This window comes from Maylandia zebra, linkage group LG17 (assembly GCF_041146795.1).
Source record: "Maylandia zebra isolate NMK-2024a linkage group LG17, Mzebra_GT3a, whole genome shotgun sequence".
Lineage (NCBI taxonomy): Eukaryota > Metazoa > Chordata > Actinopteri > Cichliformes > Cichlidae > Maylandia > Maylandia zebra.
Window position 1 is genome coordinate 30682247 of NC_135183.1, and position 12800 is coordinate 30695046.

The following is a 12800-nucleotide window of genomic DNA, read 5'->3' on the forward strand; positions in this document are numbered from 1 at the left end:
TTTAGTTTCTTGCTATTTCCTTAGTCTTTCCTCCGTGCCCATCTGTGTCAAGCTTGTATGTTTAGCTTTCAGTTTTACTTTCTCTGGTCTCATTTACCCTGTCTACTTTTATTGGCTCTGTGCATTGTTTCTCAGCTCTGATCACTTCCAGTTCAGTAGTTATTCTTTGTCAGTGTCAGTGTTTTTCTGCCAGTTAGTTTTCTGTCTGTTTTCCTGCTCTTTTGTTACCCTTCGGACAGTTTCTTCGTTTGGGGATCCTCTTTCACAACTCATGATAAGCATCCCTGGACCATCACGCTACAACCACCATGTTTGATTGTTGGTGTAATGTTCCTTTAACCTCCTAAGACCCGAACTCTTCCACTGCATGCATTTTTAATTTCTCTTTGATATTTGGTCACATTGGGGCCTGATGAATGTAAAAACAAAGAATTACCAGATTTTTTTTAAAACTTATTTTTGTTTTTAAGAAAAATGAGAGCCACAAATGAGGATATTCGTTTAAAATTTTGATAGAACAGTAGCACTATAATGTCCTCGTAAGTGGATATCAGGCCCTTGTAGAGCAAAACTGAGTATTTAGGTCATTTATTATTTAGGTTATTTATTTAATCAGGTCCTAGGAGGTTATTGAAATGCTGTGTTAGTTTTATGTAACAGGACTCAAAAGTTCCAAAAAGTTCAACTTTTGTCTCGTCGTTCCACAGGTTATTTTCGCAAACGTCTTGGGGCTCATCAGGAAGTCTTTTAGCAAATATGAGATCAGCCTCTGTGTTCTTTTTGATCAGAAGTGTCTTCTCTTCAGCTACCTCTCCTCCTTCAGAATTACAGCATCCACTTCTGGCTGCTTTGTTTGAACATTAAGAGAATTGACACAAAGTCAAAACAAAGCTGGGAGCTAGCCAGAAGCTGTACACAAACAGTACCAGACCTGCAGTGCTGGAGCAAATCTGCCTCTTTTAATAATAAAGTTACTTATGTCCTTTTTTCATATTAAATCTACATGTGACTTTTTCCATCACCAGGATCTCTTCAACCAGCAACCCAAGTCTATAGCTCAGTGTTTCAGTCCTTAGCAAGTTTTTAGTTACATTTTTCTTTGCCTCTGCCAGAGGATTCTTAAACAGGTCTTTTGGATGCACATGTCCTTGCACACGATCGTGAAATCGTATAACTAAATATTCCACTCTTGAACTTTATCTGTTTACTTTTAATTTGAGATCTTACAAAATACTCAACCTGGTTCTTTCAGCTAAATTGCATCAGTTTCAGTGATTGCAGTGCCTTGTTGCAGACAGGGCAATGTTGCATTGATATCATACTGCATCTCTTCTGGGATTTCTTCTTCCAGCCACCGTTCCCATTTTATTTGTTTACATATAAAGTCGAATATTCTCTAGAGTCTATCAAACTACAGTACATAGTAGACACAACTCTGGGAACTGCCTATGATAAGATAATGCACATGTCTTTATAATAGGATGTATTTTATCCTCATTTCTCTTGTATCTGTATCTGTAAATATCTAAAGAAATCCTGGTTTGTAAGATCATATGTGATTTTCATATCTTGAAAACTCTGCCTTTGACCCTTTTTAGTAAGTGTACACATGGCGGTAATACCTTTTCCCACAAACTGTTTAAAGCTGGCGTCAAACATCCCCGGTTTGAATTCATCTTCATGGGTGATCCATCTTAGAGGTCCAAGTCCTTATCCCAATTACAACTGCTTTACAACTGAGTACCATTTATCTAAAGTAAACATTATTATTAGAGGCTTTATTAATCCCTAGGGGAATTATATAGGTTACAGTTGCTCCTGTACCTTAATATTAACAAAAACAGACGAAACTATTTAACAATACAATATGTTAAGATATAAGGAACAGCACAATATATACAAATCATCAAATAATAAATATCCAGGTTTGACAGATGTGATTATAAATAAAAAAAATTGACAGCAGCATTACCGAGTAAGAAAGAGTGTGTGCAAAAAGGATGCAACTATTTCAGTGTTTACAGTGTTTAGATGGAGGAGTTTTTAGTAATCTCAGTCTCTCACTGAACGTGCTCCTATAGCTAGCCAGCATGTCATGGAGTGTGTGGGAGGTATTATCCAACATTGTCTTTATCTTGGACAACATTCACTTCTCCGACACCACCTTAAGAGAGTCCAGCTCCATACCCAAAACATTACTGGCCTTGCGGATCAGTTTATCGTGTCTGTATAGACATACAGAGTCCTTATCCCAATTACTGTAGAGACATACAGACTCAGACTCAACATACAGACATGCATGATAGACAAGTTGTTGTAGTTGAGCTTGAAAATCCTCTTATATTTGGAAGTACCATCCATCATTTTCTTCCTATTATCCGGGGCGGGGTCATGGGGTTTGCAGCCTAAGCAGAGAAGCCCAAACCTCCCTATCCCCAGCCACCTCCTCTAGCCACCGTCGACCTCTGAGATGCTCCTCATGTAATCTCTCCAGAGTGTCTTTGGTCTGCCCCGAGGCCTCTTCCCGGTCAGACATGCCCAGAACATCTCACCCAGGCTCAGAAGTACCATTAGATCTTTATTTTTAGGTAGTTGTAGTATAGTGTGACAGATGGTCTCTTTCTATCCCATATACATCTAGAAATGAGCTTATCCCATCTATAGAAATTGAATTGGTGTTATATCTGCTGGCACTGATTAAAATAGACATAGTAATAAATAACTAGAAATAAATTAACAAACAAAGAAACAATAGAAGATGTGGCATATATCCAACTTTGTTACAGTTAATTCTAACATTTAATCCCAAAGGGTGGTTAAACCATCGTTCAAAGTCTTTTCTTATGTTGGTATCAATATAGTCATGATTGCTTTGGTATAGTTTTGACAGATTTCTTTTTTTTAGTTACATTCATTTATTTGAGAGCTTTATCTTCTTTTGATCTGTTAAAGGGCTGGGTACTTGCTAAATATATCTAATATTTGGATCAACTGAGTACAGGGGTAAAGAAATCATAACACTGTCTATGAACGAGCTAATGGTGTGTATTTGATTGTTATCTGTTATTCCAGTTATGAGTTTACTTTGCTGGATCATTTGGGCAAGTTGTTCAATATCCAGAGAAACAGCGAAGGACTGAGACAACAGGCCCATCTAATCCCCTCTCTACTACAAAGCTCTTTATAAAGGATCCTTTGACTTTTATGCTGGCTGTGGGTTTGTTACAGAGAGACCTAATGCACCGAATTGATTTTAATCTCGCCTGCTTTCAAGCATAGAGACACAGGAATATCGACTGAAGATGGTTCGCATCACATTGACACCTACCCCAGCCTTCCAGAAGCCACAGTTATTTCAGGCTGGAGAAATGATCCTCATGAGATGTAATGAATTGGTGAAGTGCAATTATTGTTGCAGAAAAGAAGAGCAATAAAAACTCACTGGATGCTTGTTCCTGGACTTCAAGCAGAGCTTGGGTTTAAGACCTTCATAAAGAGGTGCCAGTGAGCAAGCGGCCACATACTACAGGGCTGGCCTTTTACTGCAAGCTCACCTCACCTTCCTGTCTCTCTTTGCTTTCACTATTCAATGAAGGCAAAAATGCCCCCCAAAATAATATAAAAGATCATCATCGCACAGCATTTCCCACAAGGGAGCCTACGGTCAGTAATAAAGCTCAATCAAAGCGAATCTTCTGTCTTCATATAGTTTCTAAAACTGACTGCAGACAGAATCTTGGGACTGATAAAGCACTACATGTCTGACATAGACTGGACAAAAAGGACCTGTATTGTGCATAATCTATCATTTAGGATGACCGCCCAAATGAACGTGTTTTATAATGAAGAGTTGTGTATTTCTGAAATTTTAGAAAGTAATATTTTACTTGTGTTGAAACATCATGTTGTATTTAAAGAAATTGCCTTTTGGAAATAAAGTTCCATCACCCAATCCTCAGTGGAAACTTTCAAACTAAAGTCTTAAAAATACACAATTGTTCAGGATGAGAGTTGTATGGAGGTGCACCTGAATCCTTGTTTCAAACAAATGTGTTGATGAATAGTAGATAAGCTTCAGTTAATATCCTGGTCAAGCTATAAGAGCTGTTGTCGAGTACACTGTGAAGACTCACATCTGTAGGTGCCTGCTTGACCTTACTTGGTTAAGCAAGCACCCACAGATGCAGAGACCAGGCTTTGAACCTGCCCCAAATCCATTTTAAGCGTGTTTTCCCCTGGTCTGTGTCTCGGCTTACCAGCATTCTCTCCACTGTCCTATCAAAATAAAGACTAAAAAGCTCAAAACACATATTAACATATACATAGGCAAGTGATTTAGGTGTATCATGTTTAATATGCATTTAAAAACGCATTTCTGTAGTGATTTTTTAATTCTTTTGTTTTTCCATCTACTGCACCATCATCAGCATTAAATGATGCTCGCTGACTTGTTACAGTGGACCGGATGGAAACTTTTAATGCAGAAAACAACAGACTAGGCATCACAACAGAGGCTGGTAAAAACATTAGGAAACTAAGCTTTCTTTCATTCCATTAATTCCATAAAAATGCAAATATTACATCTTTCTAGTGCATTTATCAAGTGACGACCATTCTCACAGCACCAACAGCTCATATATAAGTGTTTGGGTGACAGGACAGTCTAACTCAAAATTCCTTATGTCCATGAATTAGGACATGGGCACCTTAATTTGGGTCATCCAGAACACCCGTTTACAGTAACGTGCAATATTAGCACACAAATTCAACACAGGACAGCACAGGAAAAATCCACATTTTAATGCACTATATGTCCAAATGCAAATTATTATTTTTAAGCATCAAAACTTGTCCTGACACTCAAATGAACCATATCTGTAGCAAACTGCGTCTCCAAAAGCTCCCACAGCCACTTTGCTAGATGTTCTTGTGGACTTTGAGATGTATTTTCAGGTTGGATTTCTGAGCAAACGTCTTGTGACATGTTACACAGCTGTGAGGCTTCTCTCCTGTTTGCATAAACATGTGTTTTTTCAGTCCTGTACAACTACTGAACATTTTGTCGCATTGTGAGTCAGGGTTTTTTTTAAATAACTGAACAGCATTTGCATTAAAGTACACCTCTTTTCTTCTTTTTCATTACCCCGCAGCATACCTGAGACACTTGGCACTGGGCACAACTCTTCCAGTCGATAGAAGAACTCCCAATGACTGATCTCGAAGTAGCATTTGAATGAGATCCACCAATGGTGACTTTGAAATCTCCACCTCTTCATCTTGTTACTCTCACAAAGCCAAAAGGTATATTTACATACAATAAACAGTAATATCAGCATCTAAATTTGACAGCAAAATCACTTTTATAGTGCAAAACATGTCAAACTAAGATGCTTAGTACACTGCATCTTACTTCTGCATCCACGTGGTTTGTTGTATTCTGCTGGAAACTGTCACCATCATTCGTCTTCTTCACTATTTCAAGAATGAGCTGAAAGACATAAATTGGTACATTTATACTCGAGTCTTTACTTTACCCAATACTGGTGACTCACCGGCCTGCAGCTGAACTATAGTCAAAATTAAATACACACTGGCTTAAAGTGATTAACTAATTGCGCTTCCTGAAGTTACCAACAAGCTGCTGTAGGTTTGCCTTGAAGGATTAATTTAGAACTTTTCAAGGCTAAATAAATGAATTAAATGCATTTATTTGGTTTGGTCCTTCTTCATTCTGACCAAATGCTGTAAAATGTACCCAAAACAATTATAGATGCTCCTCAAAAATGTAATAGTACTTTTTTAAGATATAAAAAGAAAAGCCACAGATGCACACAATGAGTTCTGATAACCACAGTCACTCACCTGGGCCCTCAGTCCAAGGATCAGCTGAGTCTTACGTTTGTAGCCCAGGAGGTCTGGGATCATCTCTGACACCAGTGAGATGAATTTGGACAGTTTTCATACTCCCCTACTTTTCTCTCCTGAGCAACCTGCCACATACACTCTGACATCAGCCTGAAAGGCGGAACCAAGAGGTTCAGGGAGGACAGGGGAAGACGGAAATCTGACAAACACCACATTATCACCTTACAGCACTATACTGAGAGTTCTGCAATAATGAATACTGCGATTTATCACCTTTTTTTCCAACTGCAAATTATGCCCTCAAAACTTCGTCAATATGCATTTTATCCAATAAGATAATGTTTTCTTACTTTAATCATTACGCTGCAAAATGATAAGATAAGATAACCTTTATTAGTCCCACACGTGGGAAATTTGTTGGGTTAGGCTGCTGACCTTTGCCAGCGCCATCTTACCCTTCCGACCATACATACATACATTACTACATCACATGGGGAAGACAGGTCAGAGAAGTATAACAATGGAAAATGCACAACATGAGGAAAGACGAGGAGAAAATAATTACTCCCCCCCCCCCCCCCAGACTGAGCTCCAACAGGGTGTAGGTCTGTGTCAGTGTACATGCATATTTGTGTTGGCAAAAGTCAACAGTCTTCGGTCGACGCGCGTGGCCTTGAATGAGGAGGGAGAAAGTCACAACACAGTCTTCTTATCTAAGGGAGAATTGTTATTCCCATCAGCTTTTGCCTTGAGCATCCAGCTGGCGCCAGAGGGCCGCATGAGATGAAGATGGTAGCTGTTTTGGTTAGTGCGAACAAACTGCATCCAATTTTACTCTTGGTCTAATGTCCGTCACTGGTCACCAGGTCTCTCAATTCCTGTTGTTCTTCTTCAAGATGTTATCCATATAGCAGAGCCACGAGCTTCTCCATGATCTTATCCATGTTGCGTTCAAAAACACAGTCTGAGTACTCACAGCCCTGCCCATCGCCTATCATGTTGGCCAGCCTTGTGGGATTTTGAACAGCTGTAGCCGCTTCTTGTTCTTTGATAAGCCAGGTCCAAGCTCCAATCAGCCAGAACTCTGTTATCGTGGTTCCGAATTGGTAGATGTCGTTCAATGTCCTCCATCGAGAGTGTCGCCACTGACCATCGAGTATCCAGCAGCAAACGTCTCTGAGGGACAATCAGGCTCTCCCAAGCCCAGGAGGGTGTCAGTTGCATTAAGGGGCCAGTTGATCAAATTCATAATTCTTCTTTAGGTTTTTAGAGAACAAGTCTGGGAGACTCTCTTAGAATCAGAATCAGAAGGGTTAGAGAATAAGCGAGACTATACAAAAGACATGAGATGCCAAGCAGGAAAGATAAGGGAGAGGGAGAAAGTGCGACGCCTCCGTCAAGAGCCAAACATAACCAACACTGTCATAAATTCTTGACATCAGCAGTTAAATGGAATGAAATCGGCGACTCAGTATTGGGTGATTTTTCAGTTCCGACGATTTAATCCAAGTTTGCTCGGCTAACGCTATCCTAGGATATTGGTGCACTTGTGCTCTTTTCACTGTATTTCCACAGTATTCTAATTTATTTAATGAAATATTGATATCTGGTGTCCCTGTATTGATACAATATTGCAAATTAACACAATACGATGGCTGTATTGATATGCCACAAAAATTTCACCATGTAGTGGCACAGATTTGTAGAAGCTTCTTCCCACATGTTAAACCACACAGACGCAGCTATACAAACATGTTCCACTTATGGTGCAAGAGCTCAATTGTGACCACGCTTTTAAATGTTTATGGACACTGCAGTTGTTACTGTCAGCACAGTCTGTGTGTCAAAAGCTACATCAGAGTTGCCCTTGTTCATTGCACACAGGCCTCGAGGGAGAATTCAGCCGAGACAGAAATGGTAAGATAAATTCATGAAATAATAACAATACAAAATATATATTTATATCCTTATTTATCAAATTACATGAGCAGAACCAGCAATGTTGAAGCTCATTAATACTACAGTTCAAACAAATGCACCCCTTGGACCTTTGGCCTTCTTAATAATCTTCTTAATCTCCTGGAGATCGTTTTGAATAAAATCCTCAGTGGCTGTGGATGAGGATTTTTTCACGACAGTTGTTGATGCTGAGAAGGAGGGATTGAGTGGAGATGGCAACCCCTCTGTAGGCAATGCTGTTGAGCAGTGCGGTGAATCGCTGAGATCAACAGTTTTCTGGAGCAGGGTGACTGTATTGCTGCCTTCCTCTTCCTGCAACAAATAAGAGCTTGTTATAATTTCATGTACATTTGCACATCAGATGTAAAAGAAAATGTTCTTAAACCACCGATCTTTTCAGGTCAGCTATTCATTGAATGCTTGTTCAGCATCCTCATCAATAAGGGTCTCAGTGGAAGGGTGTATGTGTGTTTGCATATTGCTCAACGCTTTGGTACTAATACGGTACCTTCAAAGATAATTGACATTGCCTCTTCTGCAGACTTGGCATTTAACTCCCAGTGGCTCACAAAGTCGGAGAGCCAGCCCATCAAGGAATATATATGGGGAGCAGAAGCAAGGTTGCACAGTTTCTTCTCTTCAGCTGCAGCCTCTTCCTCATCTTCACGAATTTGTCTCTTAAAGATTTCCACTTTATCCAACAAACACTTTCACTCACTCCCAAATTCTTTGCAATTTCCCTCCACAAATTGCTGTCCTTTTCCACGTCTCTATTATGTGTTAAGGACCCATCGTAAAGACACGGGCAACGTTGCACCTCTTCACACAATCTCATAACGTCTATTTGAATTTTTGCAGGTTGGGTTAAAGACATCCTCTGAATTTCTGCCTATAATGAAGACAAAAGAAAGAAAAAGACATTAAACAAACAACCTAAAGGTTTCTCACATGACATCACATGCACTCAGGAGCTGTGTGCCATTTTGACACAACCACTCCATTCCCCGACTGCCTTTTTTGCTAGCGCACATCTTCTTCACAGGATCCACAGGAATCATTTTTTCAGTTGAACCATACATTGAATTTTAAAAGGTCATTTCTTTAGCTTTGGGCACAAATGACCAAATTCCTTTTTCTGTCCAGGTTCCTAGAAACAATGATTTTATTTTGGAAAGAATATTTATTATTCCAAAGAGGTCTATTAGGCAAAGTAGTGCAATCACTTGCAACACAATGCTTATTTCTGTGAGTTAAAAATGATAACAGAATTTTTATTTTTCGCAAATACACAACAATGGCTGTATAAATTACACGTTTCACATTAGTGGGTGGGTCGCTGTCAGAAGTCGCTGTGCACGTGCAGTTGCCAGTCACACGCGCTCCTTCTTCTTTAAATACAAGACGACGGAGGTGAGAAACACGACAAAAGCCCGTTTTTGTTTTTTCTTTGTGTTTTTTTATGTAAACCTAAGTCCTTTAATAATATTATTAAAAACGTCAGTAAAGCTGCGTTCAATTTACCTCGAATGTCCGAGGTGGGAGTGTCATTGCTCAAGGTGAGCGCGTTCCAGTAGTAAAGTCAGAAAAGCAAAGAAAATGAGTATTTCTTTTGCACCATAGCAAATTAGAACCATTCGTACATCGCTTGTAATACAGTACAGTGCTTTGTTTGTCGCACTTAAAAACAAAGCCCACCAGCCATGACAGCGACTCTAACAACAGTGATGTGTTCGAGGAACCGCATTCCGCCTTTTTCCTGGCTCGGATAAAACGGTTCCACAAGCTTGTTTGCGATTTCTCGCCACGATAACAAGCGTTAATCCGTTTGTTCTTGTAAAACTCATGACCGTACAGGTTGGGATAAAGGGCAACCTGCTCAGCCAACTACTTGTCAAAGCCATTGTGTGATGGTCCCGTTTGGGAATTTGTTATCACTCGTTCGTCGAGATTTTTCCTCTTTGCGATGAACTCTGGCAGTAGGTTTCTTTTCCGGTTTAACGCGGCGTCTTTTACCAATCAGCGTTCGACCTGGGCATAGCGTCATCCAAGTCGAGCGACTGTAGGGGAGGATGACAGGTAAGTATTAAAATTTTATTAACGTTTTTAATGTCTTTCTTCATTGTTACCGTCGTTCTCTCATTGTTTGTTGGGTTACTTAATTATTTATTCTTCTTCTTCTTCTTCTTCTTTTTTTTTTTTTAATTTTACGGCATTTTTCTCTTTCCCCTATATGTTTGTGTATTTGTACATATACATACCATAATTTATTTACATAGCACTTTAAAAAACAACACATGGCCGACCAAAGTGCTGTACAGCAGAAATACGAGAGAATACAAGAATTCTTGTATTATTACAAGCATAATAAATACAATAAATAAATAATAATACTTTTGTCTTAATTCAGGGGCGATTCTAGGTTTCAAACTTTGGGGGGGCTCAGCCCCCAGTCATAATGTCATGCATGTAGTAGTTGTATTTAATATTAATCAAATGTGCTGTCTGCAAATGGAATCATCCCTTTTCAAATTTGCAAACCTCTATTCCATTGGACTATTGAATACCTTCTGTCTAAGAATAATTCAGTGTGAATAATCAGAGATTTCAATACACCTGTTTTAGGGTGGAGCCTTTTGTTGCCAAACCCAAGGCAAAGGCTCAGTCATTAAAGAAGTCCAAGAACTCCCCAAAAGTTGGGGATTTACTTACCTGGATGACTGAGCATCAAGAAGTTAAAGAACTATTTGTGGCAAAGCACATCATTTCAGTCTCAGTCTTCAGTTAACCACATAGAGGCAGTCCTCCAAATCATCATGCACTTAAAGTAGCATTATTCAGTATAAACACTGAAAAATCATAGACAAAGGAAACTAGTAATAGAGTTGTTTTATTATGTTTTTAAACTTAAAATACAAATCCTCCTTTTGTCATGTAGTCTCAGCACAGAACATCATGTACGATAATTTCAAGAGTGGAGAATAGATTTGTAGTCCATCACATTAATGTAGTGGCAGTTATCATTTTCAGCCATGTTTAGAATGATATGAATCCTGCAAAATGCTATTAGTATCAATATACTCTGTTTATGCTTTGTTTACCAGCATTTTTACAGTGTGCTACTGGAAAGACAGCAAAACATCCATGAAATACCATGGCTCAGTGTCTGAGTGTCTAAATGAGTCTCACAGTCCTCCCCAACCCCCCAGAAATGACCTCTGACAAGAAAACCCAATTCCTGCTATTCAACACTGAAGAAATGTCAACATTCACAAATTCTGCCAAATTGCAAAACACTAATAAAACCTCTGTAACTTTGTGAAAAACACAAAAGTCCAAAGAGTCGTGCTGACAAATTTGTTTCTTTGTCACAGCAGCTTTTTCTTTATCATGTAGACAAATAGATAAATATATAACTGCTTTACGCTTGAGATCAAAGTAGGCTGTATGTGGCTGTCGATGTAAAATGAGTTTGACACCCTTTCTTTACCCTGGAACAGTAGGGAATACTGACATTAATGTTCCCTTCCTCCCAGATGGAGTTAAAAAATCATGTGTCTTTGGGAATGAACAATCTCCTCAGTCTGGAGCAGGAAAATGACATCAGCGTTTCTCTGAAGCTGCTCCTCTGTCTGGAGATGATGCTGTGGAGTGAGTGTAGTGGATTGACAGGAGTCTGCTTAGCACCCATCACGCTGCCACAATTGTCAGTCTATCCAGCTCCATACCAACAACAAAGCTTGCCTTCCTCTGCATTTTTCCAGATGTGAAACACTTCTTTATGCTTCCGCCCCCAGGCTCCAACCGGAGACCCTAAAGTCCACCATTAACTCCTTGGTTTTGCTGCTGTTAAGATGGAATTGTCTGGATTCACACCATTCAACAAAGCCTGCGATCAGTTTTCTGTACTCCTCGTCCTGTCCACTCCTGATACAGCCCACGACTGCAGTAGTGTCAGTGACCTTCTGCTTGTGACAGCACTCCGAGTCGTATATGAAGTCTGATTTGTACAGGGTGAGCAGGAACAGAGAAAGCACAGTCCCCTGCGGCACTCACACGTTACTGACCATAGTCACCCACCCATACTGAGGTCTGCCCACAGCGAAAAGCAAACAACAGTTTGAAAGCAAACAACTATTCGTAATCACTGATAAATTAGGTTTTTTGTGTCTGGCATTTATGTTTTGGGGTTTGGTATCCAAACTTTTCAGTACCACTGCTGAGGTTTAGCTAGGTTTTGCAGTTTATGCATTATTACAACTGGAAATATAAAAGTAAAGACTGACAGCAGACAAGATGAATCTGCACCATCAAACTCAGGTGTGGGACTGTGGGCTGTCACCTCTGACTTCCTCTACCAGAGAAGAAGCTGATGCAATTTAAAGTGCCAAGTCATCCAAATTATCAAAGCTGACTGGATACTGGAGGCTTCTTATATTTCCATTTTCCCCTGGGCAGCTCAAGACGATGGTTTGTTTGTAAGGCATCTTATATTGAGAAAAGTGGTAATAAAAATGTGGTATTGTTTCTTTTTTAATTTCACAGGCAGGTAAGCAAGCGACCGGAGTTTATGCTAGCTGGTAAAGCAGCTTACACACTGGGCATATTGCCAGTCAGTTATGAGGATAATGCAGACAACTACACACTCAAACCCACACTTATGGCCTACTTAGAACCACCAACTGAACACACACACACACACACACACACACACACACACACACACACACACACACACACACACACACACACACACACACACACACACACACACACACAAACGTCACACTAGTAATCCCTCTTTAAATAACACCAGTCTTTATGAAGCTTTCGGTCACTGATCAAATGGTAAATGGCCTGTATTTGTATAGCGCTTTACTAGTCCCTAAGGACCCCAAAGCGCTTTACACATCCAGTCATCCACCCATTCACATACTGGTTATGGCAAGCTACATGGTAGCCACAGCCACCCTGACAGA

The 12800-nt window shown here is 39.8% G+C and overlaps 3 long non-coding RNA genes across 3 annotated transcripts; 1 reads left to right on the forward strand and 2 right to left on the reverse strand.

Annotated features, from left to right (window-relative positions):
• Nucleotides 1–4344: 4344 nt before the first annotated feature.
• Nucleotides 4345–5997, reverse strand: LOC101484669 (uncharacterized). Its single transcript, XR_191106.2, has 4 exons — nt 5863–5997; nt 5411–5488; nt 5156–5285; nt 4345–5009 (listed from the first exon to the last, which is right to left on the reverse strand). It is a non-coding gene; the product is annotated as an uncharacterized LOC101484669 (long non-coding RNA).
• A 1839-nt stretch (nt 5998–7836) lies between these two features.
• LOC143413211 (uncharacterized) lies at nt 7837–9924 on the reverse strand. Its single transcript, XR_013093833.1, has 3 exons — nt 9346–9924; nt 8333–8713; nt 7837–8136 (listed from the first exon to the last, which is right to left on the reverse strand). It is a non-coding gene; the product is annotated as an uncharacterized LOC143413211 (long non-coding RNA).
• LOC143413212 (uncharacterized) lies at nt 9170–12244 on the forward strand. The gene is made up of 3 exons (XR_013093834.1): nt 9170–9234; nt 11358–11527; nt 11619–12244. It is a non-coding gene; the product is annotated as an uncharacterized LOC143413212 (long non-coding RNA).
• The last annotated feature ends 556 nt before the right edge of the window (nt 12245–12800 follow it).